This window comes from Talpa europaea, assembly GCF_964194135.1.
Source record: "Talpa europaea genome assembly, chromosome: 14".
In the NCBI taxonomy this organism is placed as follows: Eukaryota; Metazoa; Chordata; class Mammalia; order Eulipotyphla; family Talpidae; genus Talpa; species Talpa europaea.
The window spans coordinates 75,534,392-75,552,029 of record NC_140082.1 but is presented as its reverse complement, the minus strand read 5'-3'; positions in this window follow the sequence as shown (position 1 = coordinate 75,552,029).

Below are 17,638 nucleotides of genomic sequence, written 5' to 3'. Positions count from 1 at the left end.
TGTTTAGCCAGTAGTTGATGTTATATCTGTTATTTGTTTTCCTTCCAGGCACTTGCAGACTCTTCCACATCTTCATTGCTAAGTAACTATCTTCTTCCAATGCCCTCAAGAGCCAGACATAGAGACAAAGGACATGTTTTTATATCAATCAATGCAAAAAACAAATTAAGCACTTTATCAGCAGTGATGGTGTATGATTCTCAAAATTGTCTTAGGCCTCCCTGCTGGCACGAGGGGTTAAGACGTAGCACTATGGAGCTATCCGCAGCCTCTGCAGCACAATTTTGATCCCCAGCCAAAAAGCTACCCACATGGTGCAGCAGACCTCTCCTGACTCGCCCACTGCTCCCCTCAGCAGTGTATTTCAGTCAATCTGCCTGTTCTGTTCCCCACTCTGTCTCTGGTGAGTCTCTCAACCCCCGCATCTCTGGTCTGTACCCCAGTTCTTGTATGCATAAATAAATGAATAAATCTTTTTTTTAATTGGCTTAAAATTTTACTCTCTGGGCATCAGGAAGTTACAATGATTATACCATATCCCAAAGGTATGCACATTAAGGTCATCAGTGTGTCTTAATTGTCCCAGCCAGGGTGAGAGTTTGTGTGATCTGCCCTGTGATGGGAAGGTGTCCTATCCAGGATAGGTTGTACCTTGTGCCCTGAGCGTCCTCGCTCTAATTTTGGTTTTACTCAACTGGGAAACTTACTCCAAAGCTGAAAGCACTCCTTGAAATACTGCCTCATCTCCTGCACACAGAGCAAACAGACCCTCCCACGTGGGTGGGAGGAAGCCTGCCATGCTGACTCTGCCTCCCATCCTTCCAAACTTCTTCTGAAGTGGTCTAAGATTAGAGGATGAGTTGAAATAAATTTAAAAATTGTTCAGCAACTAGTTAATCTATTTTGCAACAAGCAATCCCTATCAATTTTTTTGAACTTAAAAAATAAGGACTGTGTTTCCCATACTTGCAAGTGAGAGATTCTGCTTCTGAATAAAAAAAGCAATTCTTGTTTTCTAGAAAAGGGTAACATCCAGTTCATACAGCAGCTAGAAACGTGATAAATCCACCAGGGCCACAGCGATTCCTGCCTAAACTAACAATTCATTTCATTGCTACAGTTCACTGCTGTTGTCATCACTTTCATGCCTCTAATTACCTTCCATCTGTTTTATGTTTGAAGTTTACAACACTTGCCCACTTTGGCTACACTAGTTTACATCTAACACCAAACACATGTTTATGTTTACCACATACCAGTTCTGCATTCTTGGATTTAAAATTATATCAATTTATAATCCCATTAATGGAAAACTTATGAGAAGGATCCGGCTCCTTTAATAAAACTAGAAAGAACAAGCATTTGGATGCTGTTAAGCACAAGCCCATACTGAAGGCTAAATGCTTCAATTAGATGCACCCTGCTCAGATAAGTGGGCTTTGTGAAACCCTATCTTGACTGCGGAGTTTGAACGATTGGATTGGAGCGGCCTGATGATCTTCCATTTTTGGGTCCTCCATGCTCAAGTCCCTGTCTTCGTTGGAAAAGGAAAGAATGATCAGAAAGAATTTGGGTGTACTTTGTTCAAATATATCAGATCTGAATTGGCATCCTTGAACTTGGAGTTTTTAAGTTCATGAATAAAAAGAGTTTCAACTTGGAGAAAGTAAAGGGAGACAGATGGGGCAGCAACTGGCAGCAAGCACAGCCCACTGCCCGGCAGCCTCTGGGAATGGCTCTAAGACAGGGCTGGGCCTGTGCTTGGACATCTATATCTACTGCTGAACAGTTTCCAAAGAAAACGACAAATAAGAACATTATTTGGATCTTGGACTATTTCTAAAGGGTTTCAGCCCCATAAAAAAAATTACTTTGGGAACTGTAAGGGATTAAATACTGCTCCCACATACTTCCTCTTAAGGACAGCCTACCCTCCCCCCCGTCAACCCACTTTGTGAAGTTCAGTTTTTTTGGCGAGGGCCAGCCTGCAAGCTCTTGTCTGCTCTCCTTGGAGTCCCACATCTAGTCATAGGAAACCTGACCTTCAAAACCAGTAAATAAACCAGTCAATAATCAAAAACTTGATGACCTTTTGATGAGCCTTCTAAATAACCTTCTTTAAAAACAAAAAAGGGCCTCCCTGGTGGCGAAAGGGGTTAAGGTGCAGAACTATGAAGCTATCCACAGCCACTGCCTCACAAGTTCAACCCCCGGCCAGGGTGCTACCCACATGGCGCAGCAGACCTCTCCTGACTCGCTCGCTGCTCCCCTCAGCAGAGGATTTCAGTCAGTCTGCCTGTTCTGCTCCCCACTCTGTCTCTGGTGAATCCTCTCAGCCCCTGCACCTCTGGCCTTGTATGCATAAATAAATAAATCTTTAAAAATAAATAAAAACCAAAAAGTAGGGCCTCCCTGGTGGTGCAGTGGTTGAGTGCTGGGTTGCAAAGCTGCCCGCAGCCTCTGCAGCGCCAATTCGATACCCAGCCACTAGTGAGGGTCCCACATGGTGCGCAGACCTCTCCTGCCGTGTCCACTGCTCCCCTCAGCAGTGTTTCGTCAGTCTCCTGTTCTGCTCCCTGCTCTGGCTCTGGTGAATTCTCTCACCCTCCTGCGCTTCTGACTGTACCCAGTGCTTGTATAAATAAATAAATAAATCTTTAAAAAAAAAAAAAAGTAGCCTGCTAGCTAGAATGAGTTAATGGGGTGTCAGGATGACAGCCCTGCTGTCTTGAGGGGAACACGGTGCAGCTGAAAACCAGCGAGAGCAGCAGGGCTTCTATCATCCAATGTCACTTCTTGTTAATGCTGATGACGGTGAAAATCCACCTCTGGTTGGGAACTGTCCGTGAGGAGATGACACGCTGTCCCACATCCCACCTCCCACAGCTGTGCACATGTGGTCCACTGGCCTCTCAACTGTCCAGTTGGAGTGGGTGTGATGCCCCCTGGGCACAGAGAAGGGGCTCCCTGTCCAGAGTGGGTTCCCACCTGCACCCCGAGCTGTGGGGGCAGACTCAGGCCACCTGGGCGCTGGACTAGAATGGTGGAGAATGAATGCATGCCTGCAAATAATTGCTTCATACTGGAAGTGTCTGGGGTCTTTTTTTAGAAGTCTGGTGATGTAGTGTAGCCAGAAATATGTCCTAGGAATTTAACTCTTGTTTGTATGAACCAGTTCTTGATAAGGTTACACACCATTTCACTTAACATTCTGGTTTCCCAGAAACTACCAACCACATTAAGTGAGGATTTATCTTATTGCATCTTTTGTCACCGCCTTGCCTGGTGACACTCGGCATTGGGCATGAGAGAGCTTTCCCAGGTGCGTAAGAATTTTGAATTAGAAATCACAGACATCAAATGGATCGGTTTGTCTGTTCCTGCTGTTCCAAGCAGACGCTAAGCAAAAAGCTGCCCTGGGTTCATGTGAACTTTACTGTTGGAGGCCTTTGCCTTTTACCCAGTCAGCCACGGATTGCTGCTGCTCTGTGCGGATGCTGCAGTTCCTCTCACGTGCGGGCAGTTTGATTCGCTGGGCACTATTCACCTGCACACTCAGGTAGACCTGGCTCCCGATCAATACAGAACATGGCCATGCTAGCAAAGGGGTGGAGGGAAAAGGAGGGTGGCAGGTCCAGAGCATGAGCTCTGGGAAATCACAGAGAGACTCTTAATTCGTGCTTGCAAAGCAATAGCAATTCATTTCACCTGGGATCCTTTCTTTACTCCTTGGGAATTTGAGTCGGAATCAGAAGATCCTTTAGAGCCTATAGGTCTCTTGAAGATTCTGTTTAGACTTAAGAGGCTTTCCTATTTAATCTGAGCTGGGATGGTTTTGTCTTGGGCTGTGGCTGCCTCAGCAAATTTTCAGTTTGGTTTAAGCTTAGGGATCACAATACTTTGCAAGAAGTAACCAGACTGTCCCCCACATGCACATCAAAAGCACCCTCTCCACCCTCTCCATTCTTGGCAACAGTGCATGCATATGCTTGTGTGCACATGTGCACACACACGGTCCTCTCAGAACCAGATCACACACTCAGTACCTGTAGGTGCCGACCAGGTAGTATGAGAAGGTGAAGCCAGCGAGGTGGATGCGGGGAGATGCCCTGAGAGCCCCTGCATCACGTGCCCCTCTTGGAAGGAGAGGCTGCTGAAGGACCAGCCTCCCCCAGGTGTCCAGAACGCACTTCTCAAGACACTTTGGCAGGTGGACCCTGTCAAGGTGAGGTCAGTGGAGGCTCATGGCTGCACAAGAAACTTTACCACTCCCTTAGCTACCTGGAGGAATGTAAATTGGGGGTATTACCCAGAATTAGGATTTTGATCAAAAGTAACCTTTCTATTGGAGAAATCTATTATACGGCAGGTCAAATATCCATTACAGAGTACTTGGTCTTCTTCAGAGGAGTCCCTTTACTCTCTCCTTGAAGGCCCAGATGTCTCCTAGCTCATTCCTTAACTCAGAATGTGTGTGTGTGTGTCTATACACACACACACACACACTCATTTTGCTGCATTGACTTTAGAATCCAAATCCATGTAGATTCTTCAAGTGGGTGTAATTAATTCGTTCTTTTTTCCTAATCATCTACCTGATGTTAATGTGATTGCTCCACCAGAGAAAAACCCAGAGGGAGGGAAAATTTCCTCTCCATCCCTATGCCCCGCTGGCTGCAGGGAGCAGGACCGTGCAGAAGATGGACCCAGTGACTACAAATCTTACCTATTTAAAAGAAATGCTGGACAAGGCGACTATCCCAAAGACAGTAAGTGGAGATGTAGGGTATTGGCATCTGAAGCACCCCCAGCAACATTGCAATAGGTTCTGTGATTTTTCCAAATAAGTAAAAATAAAATCTAGTAAAATTCTAAAAAAAAAAAAGAAAAAGAAAGAAAAAGAAATGCTGGAAATTCTAATTTGTATGTGAAATTTAATTTTTAAATGTTGGCTTAAAAATACTAAGCACTGTGTGTGCCAAACACAACGTACCAGTAAGTGGGCTAGGTTAGCCTGCAGCCTGGCAGACTTTGACTTTTGCTTTCCAACTTGGATGGATTTTTGGGAAGAATCACAGCTTTCAAAATCTCTATCTCAACAACAAATATAGATATTTATAGCTTTAGATGATTGGTGTGATGCCTTCGAATGCATTTGTTCATTAGAACTTGACGACAACTGTGAAGTCAGAGGCTTGCATTACGTCATCATGTTACAGCTAAGAAAACTGTCATGTTTCAAAGGCAGCATGACACACTGGTGGCCCCTGGGCTTGGGCACCACACAGTCCTCACAAGGGCTCGCCACTTACTAACTGGGAGACCCTAGTAAATGCCCTCCGTTTCCATGTTTGTAAATGTGTGGCTACAGTAAGAAGTGGGAATGGTGCAGAAAAGAACCTAGCAGGGACCCAGTAAATGGTAACAGACTGTAGCTGTGATGATGAGGACTGACCCCAAGGTCACAGAATTGGGAGCTGGGGCGAGGGATTGCAGATTAGGTCTTCTACCACCCAAAGTCTAACCCTACAAATGCAGAGAGGGAACGTAATGGTTACAGAGCAGTAGCACTGTAAACCTGCTGGGGTCAGTACTGTCAGCTCAAAATACCGCAAGAGTAGGAGGTTGGGTCTATAAGCTGTATCTGTCCTCTCCATTACTGTCTTAGTCCATTCTGGCTCTTATAACAAATACCATAAATTAAGTGGCTTATAAAAAAACAAGCATTTATTTCTCAGTTTTGTTTTGTTTTGTTTTTTAAATATTTATTTATTTATTTATACAAGCACTGGGTACAGTCAGAAGCGCGGGAGGGTGAGAGAATTCACCAGAGCCAGAGCAGGGAGCAGAGCAGGCAGAAGGACCGAAGTACACTGCTGAGGGGAGCAGCGGGCGGCAAGAGAGGTCTGCGCGCCATGCGGGACCCTCCTCTGGTGGCCCGGGAGCAGCCGGGGATCGAACCCTCTCAGTTATTTTTTTTAAAGATTTATTTATTTATGCATACAAGAACTGGGGTAAAGGGCCTCCCCGGTGGCGCAGCGGTTGAGCGCTGGGTTGCGAAGCTGCCCACAGCCTCTGCAGCGCTGGTTTGATCCCCGGCCACCGGGCGAGGGTCCCACATGGCGCCTAGACCTCCCCTGCCATGCCCGGTGCGCCCCTCAGCAGTGTACTTTGTCAGTCTTCCTGTTCTGCTCTCCCCTCTGGCTCTGGTGAATTCTCTCACCCTCCAGCGCTTCTGACTGTACCAAGTGCTTGTATAAATAAATAAATAAATAGATAGATAAATAAATAAATAAAATCTTTTTTAAAAAAAGAGAAAGAACTGGGGTACAGGCCGGAGGTGTGGGGTAGATAACAAGATTTCCAGAGACAGAGTGGGGAGCAGAACAGGCAAACTGACCAAAATACACTGCTGAGAGTGTTAGGGGGAAAAGGCTGTCCCAAAGCTAATTCCATACAGGCTTTGTGGACTCCACCCACACCCTAGGCCAAAGCCAAAGACACTGGGAACTCCACATCCCATCACCACCAAAGGGAGGTGGCTGGGACCTGAGGGTGGGGTTAAGCAGCCAGGTGGATATAAAAGGCAGACACGTGGGCTTTGGGGATCCCCCATTTTGGCTCTCCACCAGCTCGCAGCGTCCGGCCAGCTCTGAAAGTGACTTTGGGTTTCCAGGTCGTCGGATTGGGTAGGACGCATTAAAGACTTTATTTCCCTATTTTCTTCCTGAGTTGTACGTTTTCCTTATTTTCTTTTTCTCTTGTAAATAAACCTTTTATTAACCTTTTTGTGTGTGTCTGTAGTAGAGTATTCATAAGTCCCTTTAAAGCGCGCGGGTGAGGACCCACAGCCAGGAACCCGTTTTAATATCGGGGTTGCTCTATAACAAGAGGAGCAGCAGGCGAGACAGCAGAGTTCTGCTGTGCCATGTGGGTAGCTCCCTGGCCAGGGATCTAACTGCGGATACTTCATAGGTTGCCTCTTAACCCCTTGTGCCACCAGGGAGGCCCTATTTCTCAGTTCTAGAGGTAAAACATTCCGAGATCATAGTGTCGGCTGATTGGCTGGCTGATGAGGACCCACTTTCTGGTCAGCAGCTTTTTGTTGCAACTTCACATGGCAGAAAGGAGCAAGGGGGCTTCCCTGGGTCTCTTTCATAACGCCTGAAGTTCTCACTTTCTCATACCACCGCCTAATGGATTTCAACATACAACTCTGACCAGGAAAACAAACATTAAACCCGCAACAATTCTATCCTGTGAATTCAAATCTTTATGTATTTTTTCTAGCTCTATTATATTTTCCATAGAAAGATATGTAGTACATTGATTACTGAATAATCAGCTTTCCAAAGAGTATGTATTCGGCATAACCATTGTTTTCCCCCAAGCGTGTATGTGTGTGTGTATGTGTGTGTGTGTGTGTGTTTGTATGCATGTGTCTCTGTGTATGCATTTAAAAAACGGAAGAACAAATATCAAGGTGTTAATAGTAGTCTTCTCTGGATAGTAAGATTTCTGAGTGTTGAGAATACAATGGGTTTTTTTAAATCTTAATTTCTAATTTAAGTATTCATACAGTATTTTTGTAACAAGAAAAAATCATATCTATTTGAGGTATATATGCATATATGTAGATATATGGGTCTGTGTGTGTGTGTAGAGATAGATACATGTATAATATGGAAGTTATGTCTAGTGGAACTCTTTAAGTGGGAGTAGTTTAGAGTGACCTTAGCAGTTGCAAGAGCTTCACATTTGACCCAACTAGAGTCCTATCCTAGCTATTTATTTATTTATTTATTTTTAAATATTTAGTTATTTATGCATACAAGAGCTGGGGTACAGGCCAGAGATGCGGGGGATGAGAGGATCCACCAGAGACAGAGTGGGGAGCAGAACAAGCAGACTGACTGAAATACACTGCTGAGGGGAGCAGCAGATGAGACAGGAGAGGTCTGCTGCGCCATGTGGGTTGTTCCCTGGCCAGCCGGGATCGAGCTCGTGCTGCAGAGGCTGTGGATTGCTTCATAGTGCAGTGCTTATTAACCCCTTGCACCACCAAGGAGGCCCCTATCCTACCTATTTTTTTTTCCAAGTTTTAAATCATTTTATTTTCATATATAGCAAAGAATCAGTTAATAAGTGAAATATTAAGAGGAATAATGTGGCTATTTATATAGATTTTTGTTATTTTCTTAAGAATAAATAACATTTAACTTATAGTTTTGTTTGCTTACCTAATCTGAGCAAACATTGTCAGTTAACAGATATTCTTAGTTGCATTTACTTTTGATTTGTAATTAATATATGACTTAAACATTACATGTGCACAATACAGAACTTTCATTAATTCTTTTTTTATTTAAATTTCATTTTTATATTCCCCATACAATTACAACCCCCTTATTTTGACCCTAAGCCCGCCTTTCCCCGCCCCCCACCCCCCATAGAGTGTCTCTGGTTCATAGTTGTTTGATATTTTATTTCTTATCGTTATTCTTTTTCCTGGTCCCTTATTTAAGTTTTCTAGATTCCTGCTATTGTGAGACCATCTTGTATTTTTCTTTTTCTTTCTGGCTTATTTCGCTGAGCATGATCCCTTCCAGCTCCATCCATGTTGCTGCAAATGGCATGTGTTTATCTTTTTTGAATGCTGAGTAATATTCCGTGGTGTATATGTCCCACATCTTCTTGAGCGAATCATCTATTTTGGGGCATTTGGGTTGTTTCCAAAGCTGAGCTATTGTAATTAGTGCTGCTATAAACATAGGGGTGCAGGTGCCCTTTGGAATTGATGTTTCTGTGTCCTTTGGGTAAATACCTCCTATCCTAGCTATTTAAAGGGAACTGGAGCGTGGACTTGCTGGCAGCCTTAAAAATCCCTAATTCAGACTCTCAGAAGATCTACTAGGACACAGAGAGGAGAAGGCATCCTCGTTTTTCTTACAGAAGCGTCCCTGAAGGGCAGCGCCCTGCGCCTGTGCAGTGTTACCACCAGCCCCACCCAGGGCCCTGCTCTTCCCTTTCTCTTCTGTCTCCTTCCCAAGTGGGAACTGCCACCATCTTAGGGGTACATGCTTGGCCCTTGGCTTCTTCTACCAGGTTTGCTCGTCAGTGCCTTGAGGTGGCCTTCAGGATACTGATCTGGATCTTTCAGTAAAGATCTGGCCTAAACTCCCTTTCCACTCAGCCAGGTGGTGGGAACCAGGGCTCCCCGCCAGCAGCCAGGGGGCTCTCAGCTGTGCCACACAGCAGGGGACATCCCTGGGAGGCCTCACTGGTACCCTCAGGTCATTCCTAGGTAGAGCCCGATTTTACTTGTAAAGTTGGTGGTTGAACAAATGTCATTTCTGTGGGTTCGGTGCACATCTTTGTTCATTGTGATCATGATCTGAATGTACTCGACAATTGTTTTTTAATGATTGCAGCATTTTCTCACTGCAAGGTATTCAGAACCGCCCTAGAACTTCAGACCTGACTCCTAGCAATAAAGTGTCTAAGATGAAAAAAAAAAAAATCTGGCCTAAACTCCCTGCTCTGAACTGATGGATTTGGGGAAACCCACCTCTCTTGTGGGGTTCAGTGCTCTGGAAATCTCCTGGTCCAGCACAGTTCTCAGAGATCTCACAATCTCCTTCTTGCCAGGTAAAGGATTTCAGAGAAGAGGCCGAGTCTTCCCCTGTGTTCACCCGCCCCTGGCCTGTAGGACCCCTCGCCCCAGGACACTCACCCATGCCAGGTCCTGACACATCCCTGTCCTCACCACCTTCGTCTCCCCACTCTGCACATCGATGTTTGCTTTTTATTTCTCATTCTGAACAATCCTGGGTCTAAAATTATCCTTTCTCCCCATCAGAATTCTAGCTCTTCCCTGGCTTCCAAAGAAGAAAATAATGAGCTTGTTTGCTCTGAAACTGTTTATGACCCCAAGGGGCTTATGGGGACATACTCTAAGGGAAATTACTCTTCAGTAGTGGGAAAAAGGGAAACTAAAGAGGGAAAATTCTAACCCACAGGCCCACAGACAGAAGGGGCTGAGGTCACGCTTGTGGAATCGCAGGCTGGTAGAGGAAAGAGGCGCATGCCTCCCCGGCCCCGACCCGACGACAGACCACAGCCACTCCGGGGCTGCTTATGTGTCTCTGTTCTTGACATGACATGACCACCTTTAGAATTATGCCCCAAAGCTGGACTCTGGAGAAATCTAATGACCTTTCTCATGGCCAGGATCTGTAGCCACAGTTTCCTTTGTCCACTTAGCAAGGCTTTCTCTGTTCTACTTCCAAGTGACAGCCTGATGGAGGAAAAGCAACCAGACTGAAGGGCAGAGCCTGGTGCTGACGCATCTCTGGCTCCAACTCACTGGGCTACCTCTCGGAAGTGCAGTGACCTTGCCCTTGAACTCAAAGCTGCAAAGTTACCAGTGAACCAGTGGTTCCCACACTCTTGGATTTTAAAACAAAACAAAAAAAAAAATGCTTACATTCTTTTTGGAAAATGTATTTTCCAAATGCATCTCAGAAAGATTCTTTTTAAAAAGCACCTAATAAAAGATCTTTTATACCAAAAAGGGAGAACATAAAATCTCAAGATGAAGGGGCCTCCCTGGTGGTGCAAGGGGTTAAGATACAACTGATGAAGCTGTCCACAGCCACTGCAGCATGAGTTCCATCCCCCGGGAGCAACCTACATGGCACAGCAGACCTCTCCTGACTCGCCCTCAGCAGTGTATTTCAGTCAGTCTGCTGTTCTGCTCCCCACTCTGTCTCTGGTGAATCTTCTCACCCCGCACACTTCTGGCCTGTACCCCAGCTCTTGTATGCATACATAAATAAATCTTTAAAAGTATCTGAAGATGAAGTATGGTAATTTAAATTGAATAAATGGATTTCTTGGGGTAACTCATTACAGCCTCAACTGTTCTCTTTAGTTGGGAGTGGTAGATACTCTGGCCAGAAATAACCCCTGATGTCCCTTCCAGAACTGTATCCTAGAGAAGAAAAATTAAAAATAAAATAAGCAAATCTTTAGGAAGAGTTGGGGCAGCTCCCTCAAAGAGGAAGAAGATGCTTTAAAATTGAGGAAAATTTCAGGCTCTACATTTCAGCAAAGGCTTTGCAATCCTCTAAGACTTTAAGAGGAAGGATTTAAAAAAATCCATCTGTTTGCCTCCGGGGACTCAGAGCAAGAGCAAAGTTTCAAATTGATAGGCTCGTGATGTTACAGGCAATAAAGGATGAACTAGGTAACTCTATGTTTGAGAGTTGCTTCAGTCCCCCATATAGGCAGCTTTTAGGAGACTCACTTTACATACCTCCAGCTGGAATGGCTCTTCCAAAGCCCCCCCACCCCCAATGAGTAATTGCTCACTATGTCTTCAGGGAGGGTTCCATTGTAGTCACCAATCCCCATGAAAATTTGTGGGAAAATAATCTTGCTCCTTCGTTATATCTAAAACGTGATCACTCAACACTAAAACACAGAGTGGTTACATTTTAAAGGTGAACTACGAAACTAAATTGGGAGTTGACTTAATTCCATTTTTATGGGCTGATTAATGTCCCAAGTAACCAGGCTGGGGAGGAGAGTTAATGCCTATTTCCTTTAATGGACTGTTTCATGCTTTTGAGATTTTATCACGAGAGAACATCATTGCCACTGGGGCTTTGTACAGAACAAGGTTCAAAGGCATTGTCAGAACTCTCCTGGTGCTAAGTAGACCCAAAACTATTCACTCACCAAAATTCCTACCCCTTAGTGCTTCATCCTTAAGGGGAAAAATGTAAAATAAATCAGAAGTTGAAATTTCTTCATATGAGTCTAAAGAAGTATGTTGGCTAATAGTATCTATTTGTGATAGCTTGAAATGGGAGTTAGGTTGAAAGATGTTCAGCTCTGAGGTAATAGTAATAGCAGTACCCATAATAGTAATAATGATAGTGGAAAAGCTACTATGCAAGGAATTCTACCAAGCATCTTGCATATTTTTCTTATTTAACCCTCAGCAATAGCAGATAGAAGACTTAAAAGATTAAGCAACATGTCTAAGGAGTAGAGCTTGGCTTCTCTGACTCATGAGATCTCACTATTGCTCCTATTTGACCTCTGTGACTGTGCAATCTCTATCTATGTCCTGGTGAATTTAGCTTACCTGCTTTTGTGCAGCAGTTTAAAGAAGATATCATCACTCATTTTTGATTCATCAGTAAAGAAATTGGAATTCAGGGTCTCCCTGGTGGCACAAGAATCCTCTCACTCCTGTGCCTCTGACCTGTACCCAGTTCTTGTATGACATAAAGGCAATCACATGAATATATGTCCTCCAGATAGCAAAACATTCCGACATATAATCACTTTTTCCCCCAAATGTATGTCTCCATAAGCTTTCTTTATTTGAAAAACATATAAAACATAAAATTAACCATTTTTAAAAAAAGATTTATTTATTTATGCATACAAGAACTGGGGTATAGGCCAGAGGTGCAGAGGGTGAGAGGATTCACCAGAGACAGAGTGGGGAACAGTACAGGCAGACTGACTGATATACACTGCTGAGGGGAGGAGCGGGCGAGTCAGGAGAGGTCCTCTGCGCCATGTGGGTAGCTCCCTGGCCGGCTGGGGATTGAACTCGTGCTGCAGAGGCTGCAGACAGCATCCCACTGCTGTGCTTAACCCCTGGCACCAGAAGGGAGGCCCTGTTTTAACCATTTTAAAGTATATACTTCAGTAGCACTAAATACATGTACACTATAGTTCAATGATCACCACTATCATCTCCAGAACTTTTTCATCATTTCAAACAGAGACTCTGTACCTACTGAACACTAACTTCCTCTTCACTCATTCCCAGTCTCTGGTAGCCATTATTCTACTTTCTGTCTGTATGAATTCCTACTGTAGGCCCCTCACATAAGTGGAATTATACAATACCTGTCTATTTGGGTCTGGCTTACTCCATTCAGCATAATAGTTTCAAGTTTCACCCATATTGTAGCATGTTTCAGGCTTTATTTCTTTTTTATTGTTTTTAAAAGATTTATTTATTTATGCATATAAGAACTGGGGTATAGGCCAGAGGTGCAGAGGGTGAGAGAATTCACCCAGACACAGAGCTGGGAACAGAACAGGCAGACCGACTGAAACATACTGCTGAGGGGAGCAGTGGGCGAGGTGGGAGAGGTTTGCTGCACCATGTGGTTGGCTCCGTGGCCGGGGATCAAACTCTTGCTGCAGTGGCTGGCGATAGCTTCCCAGCGCGGACTTAACCCCTGCACCACCAGGGAACCCCCTTCATTTATTTTTTAGATGAATGATATTCTATTGTATGTATCTACTTCATTTTCTCCATCCAGTCATCTATTGATGGACACTTTGGTTGTTTCCACATTTTGGCTGTTGTAAATAATGCTGCTATGAGCATTAATCTGCAGTTTGAGTCCCTGCTGTCAGTTCTTTAGGGTAGATACCTAGAAAAAGAATGGCAAGAATATGATAATTCTTTGACTAAGTTTTTGAAGGCCAGCTAAGCTGTTTTCCACAATGGGTATGGCATTTTACATCCCCACCAGTAATGTACTAGGACTTCAATTTCTCTACATCTTCACCATCATTTGTTACTGTCCACTTCTTTGTTAGTTCTCATTTCATTTTGTTTTCCTAATAATAACCATCCTAATGAGTGTGGAATGATATCTCATTAAGCTTTATTAGCACTTCCCTCTTGGCGAGTCACATGGAGCGGCCTGCCATGTGCTTATTAGTCATTGAACAAATACTTTTGATTTCTCACTTATCTGAAATGTTCAAGGAGCAGAGTTATGAATTTGACCTGAGAAGAAATTTTATTTTAAAGTTTAGAGTGAGGATTAATTTTATAATGTCATTCTTCATGGGACTGCATTCTTGAAGTCATAATTAATCATTGTTAAGAAGCAAAACAAGACCCTCAGATACTCAGAAAAACTGAGAAACTAGCCTCCCTTTGGCATCAATCAATGAGATCTGTGCAGTCATCTAAAAATATTGACTTGGGCCTCCCTGGAGGTACAAGGGGTTAGGACACAACCTATGAAGCTGTCCAAGCCTCTGCGGCACGAGTTCGATCCCCGGGCAGGGAGCTACCCACATGGCGCAGCAGACCTCTCCTGTCTCATCCGCTGCTCCCCTCAGAAGTGTATTTCAGTCAGTCCTCCTGTTCTGGTCCCCACTCTGTGTCTGGTGAATCCTCGTCTCTGGCCTATACCCCAGCTCTTATATTCATAAATAAATAAAATAAATCTTAAAAAGTAAATAGACAGTGTGACGGTTCTGAGGTTAAGAGGGAGAAGGGAAAATGTAAAGGGTAAGGAATATAAGGGATAATGGTGTGGGGAAAATTTTTTTTTAAGATTTTTTTTTTTATTTGTGCATACAAGAACTTGGGTGTAGGCCACAGGTGTGGGGGCTGTGAGAGTATTCACCAAAGACAGAGTGGGGAGCAGAACAGGTGGATTTACTGAAATATACTGCTGAGGGCAAGACAGGAAATGTCTGCTATGCCATGTGGGTTAACTCCTTGGCCGGGGATTTAACTCATGCCGCAGTAGCAGGCAATAGCTTGATAGTGCTGAGTCGTTAACCCCTGTGCCACCAGGGAAGCCCCAGGGGGAAAAAAAAAATTAAATCTTGTATATTTGTATATATACCTTCACTAATGTCAGGCGTGACACTTGATTAAGAAGTTGTTTTTCAAGCAAAAATAAAAAAATAAAAAATGAAAAAATGAGCAAACATGGACTGAGTCTCAATTAAGTGAATGTATTTCAATCAATGTGCAAAATCAAAATTATTTTAGGAATTATATGGCAATTATGAAGCTATATCAATAGTTAAGAGATAGGCAATAATTTTAATTCTATTCAAGATGCTTTAGGAAATTGCTTTTTTACAGAATTTTATTTGCACTACATTCATAATTGTTATTACTTTCCTACATGTAGGTTGATGAGAACTGAGGGAAATAGTAAACTTCCAAATTTAAATTAAAAAATAGAGAAGTCATAAAGTAGAGGGTCATTGCATCTGACACATTCTTTAGGGTAAGAAATGTCTGACCCTTTTCCACTTCATAAACCCCACTCACATTTGGAAGACCTTGCTGGCTTTCCCCCAAAACACTAGCACCTGGTTCTCCAAACTATCTGTGATACAACACCAGTTTTCACCCAGCCAGACAGATGTTTTAAAAAGTACAGCAAAAATAAGTTATGAGTCAAAATGAAAATTGTAAAGATGATCTATAAAATGAAACCTCATTTTTTAATTAGATTCAATAGACATAAAATCACTCCATCAAATTGCCATAAAAATATCTAGATGCTTACTCTCAATTTTGGTGCTTAGCTCATCATGAATCAGCTCAAAAACAGTTCGTGAACCAGTCCCAACCCGCAGAACACACTGCAAGTCACCTAGTCCTAGAGTTTTCCCAGCAGGGCCAAGGAAATGGAGGGAGCAATTTTCAAAAACGATAAAGTAACCTAACCCCCTAAGCCCTGCCATTTTAAACTTCTCACAACAAATTATCAGTATATGTTGGGGCAACTGTTGCCCAGCTGTGTGATCCTGGGCACAAATTCCTGCTCATGGCATTGCCATGGGCAAGTCATTTAATCCGTTTTTTTCAACTTTGAGTTAGGCAGAACACTCAAATTTGCAGTGTTGAAATTCCATTGAAATATTAAACATTTAGGAGTAAGTCAACAAGACACAAGCATCTTCCTTCTTGTTCCTGACGAAGAGAGTCTCTTCAACTTAACATTTCAGCTAATTGTAGAAATTTTTCAAAACAAAAGATAATTTCACTGTTATATAACATTTATTTTGAAGTAGGGGAAAAGTACAAAGGTAAGGTTATTTTTAAGCTGGTTTGTTTCTAAGATTTGTTTTTGTTTTTTTCCCCTTTTTTTTCTCTTTTTCCCTTTTTTTTGGGGGGGGGCAATGAACTTTGTGTTTTGCATTGTTTGATTTTTATTAAGGAACTTCTAAGAAAAAATAACATGTTTGTTTCCAACTGTACCCAACAGTGCTGGGCCATTTTTGTTAATTATACTGTTGGATTTTTCTCTTGTTCTACCCACCCTTGCCCATATTCAAATCCATTACAGACAATATTCCAAATAGGTAGAGCTTTATTAGCTGGAAAAAGAAAAGACGTAGGAATGAACTTTGCCTCCTAAGGTGACAACGAGGTCAGAGCTTAGGTGCCATGAGGTTCCAGAACTGCAGTGCATTCTCAATCCCAGGTGGGGTGTACAGTAAACATGGTAACTAAGGGAAAGACCCAGAATGGGTGGAAAGGTTCAAGAGCTTCCCAGCTGATGAGAAGTGTGCTGAACTGCCTTCAGCATCTCACTTAACAAGTGGCCCAGGAAGTGGCCCAGCCACCGTCTTGGCCATGAACATTCCAGCTTGCCTCATAACCCCTAGGTCCATGGGTTCCTAGAAGATTATTGGAAAAGGAATGCCCACCAAGAAATCTAGGGCTATATGTGTCTTGGGAATTTGAGTTGACGTGAGTTAAAATGTGACTCTTGGGTATATAGCCCAGGTTGCTTCTACACAAACGGTTGGGCTCCAGGTGGAGACGGTAACATTTGCTCAGGCTAGACGCAGAACTGGTCAGCCATCTGAGATCAATGCCACCCAGTGAAAGCCAAAGTCAAAGGTCTGAGTCCATCAAGTTACTTGGAAGACAGTTTGGGCAGAAAAAACAAAAACCAGAATATAGGATTGAAAAACAAAATGAGATTTAAGTCAGAGCAAAGGGGGTCAGAACCAGCCTGAGGCAGAACCAAGAGAGATGGCCTGAGCTGTGGAGTCAGAAAGAGTAAGACCTTTCCAGTCAGGGCCTCCCTGGTGATGCAAAGGGCTTAAGCACGGCGCAATCAAGCTGTCCGCAGCCTCTGCAGCACGAGTTGATCCCCAGCCAGGGAGCTACCCACATGGTGCAGCAGACCTCTCCTGTCTCACCCGCTGCTCCCCTCAGCAGTGTATTTTGTCAGTCTGCCTGTTCTGTTCTCCACTCTGTCTCTGGTGAATCCTCTCACACACACCCCACACCTCTGGCCTGTACCCCGGTTCTTGTATGCATAAATAAATAAATCTAAAAAAAAAAAGACACCTCAAGTCTAGGGGAGAGTGAGGATATAATGCTGACCTCAGAAGTAAAATCCTAGAGTGTGAGTGTGAGAAGGGGCATGGTGGGGGGAGGAGGGTGTACAATAAACACAGCAAGGGAAAGACCCAGAATGGATGGAAATGTTCAAGAGCTGCCCAGCTGATGAGCAATGTGCTGAACTACCTTCTCTGTCTCACTTAACAAGTGTCCCAAGAAGCGGCCCGTGCCTGCTTAAAGATGCTAGTTGATATGGGACACAGATGAATTCCTGGGCTTGGAGGTGTCCCATTGATATGTCAGTATCTTTGGTAACACACACATGAGGCTGACTCACAGGTGCACATGGAAGCATGTACATCACAACAGTCTTAATAAGGAATAAATGACAAGTTGGTGCATCTGTGATTAGCACTCCTGTGACCGAAGCTGCTTTGTGTTTCTAGTCCAACAAATTTCTTAGAAGCACAGATTCTTAAG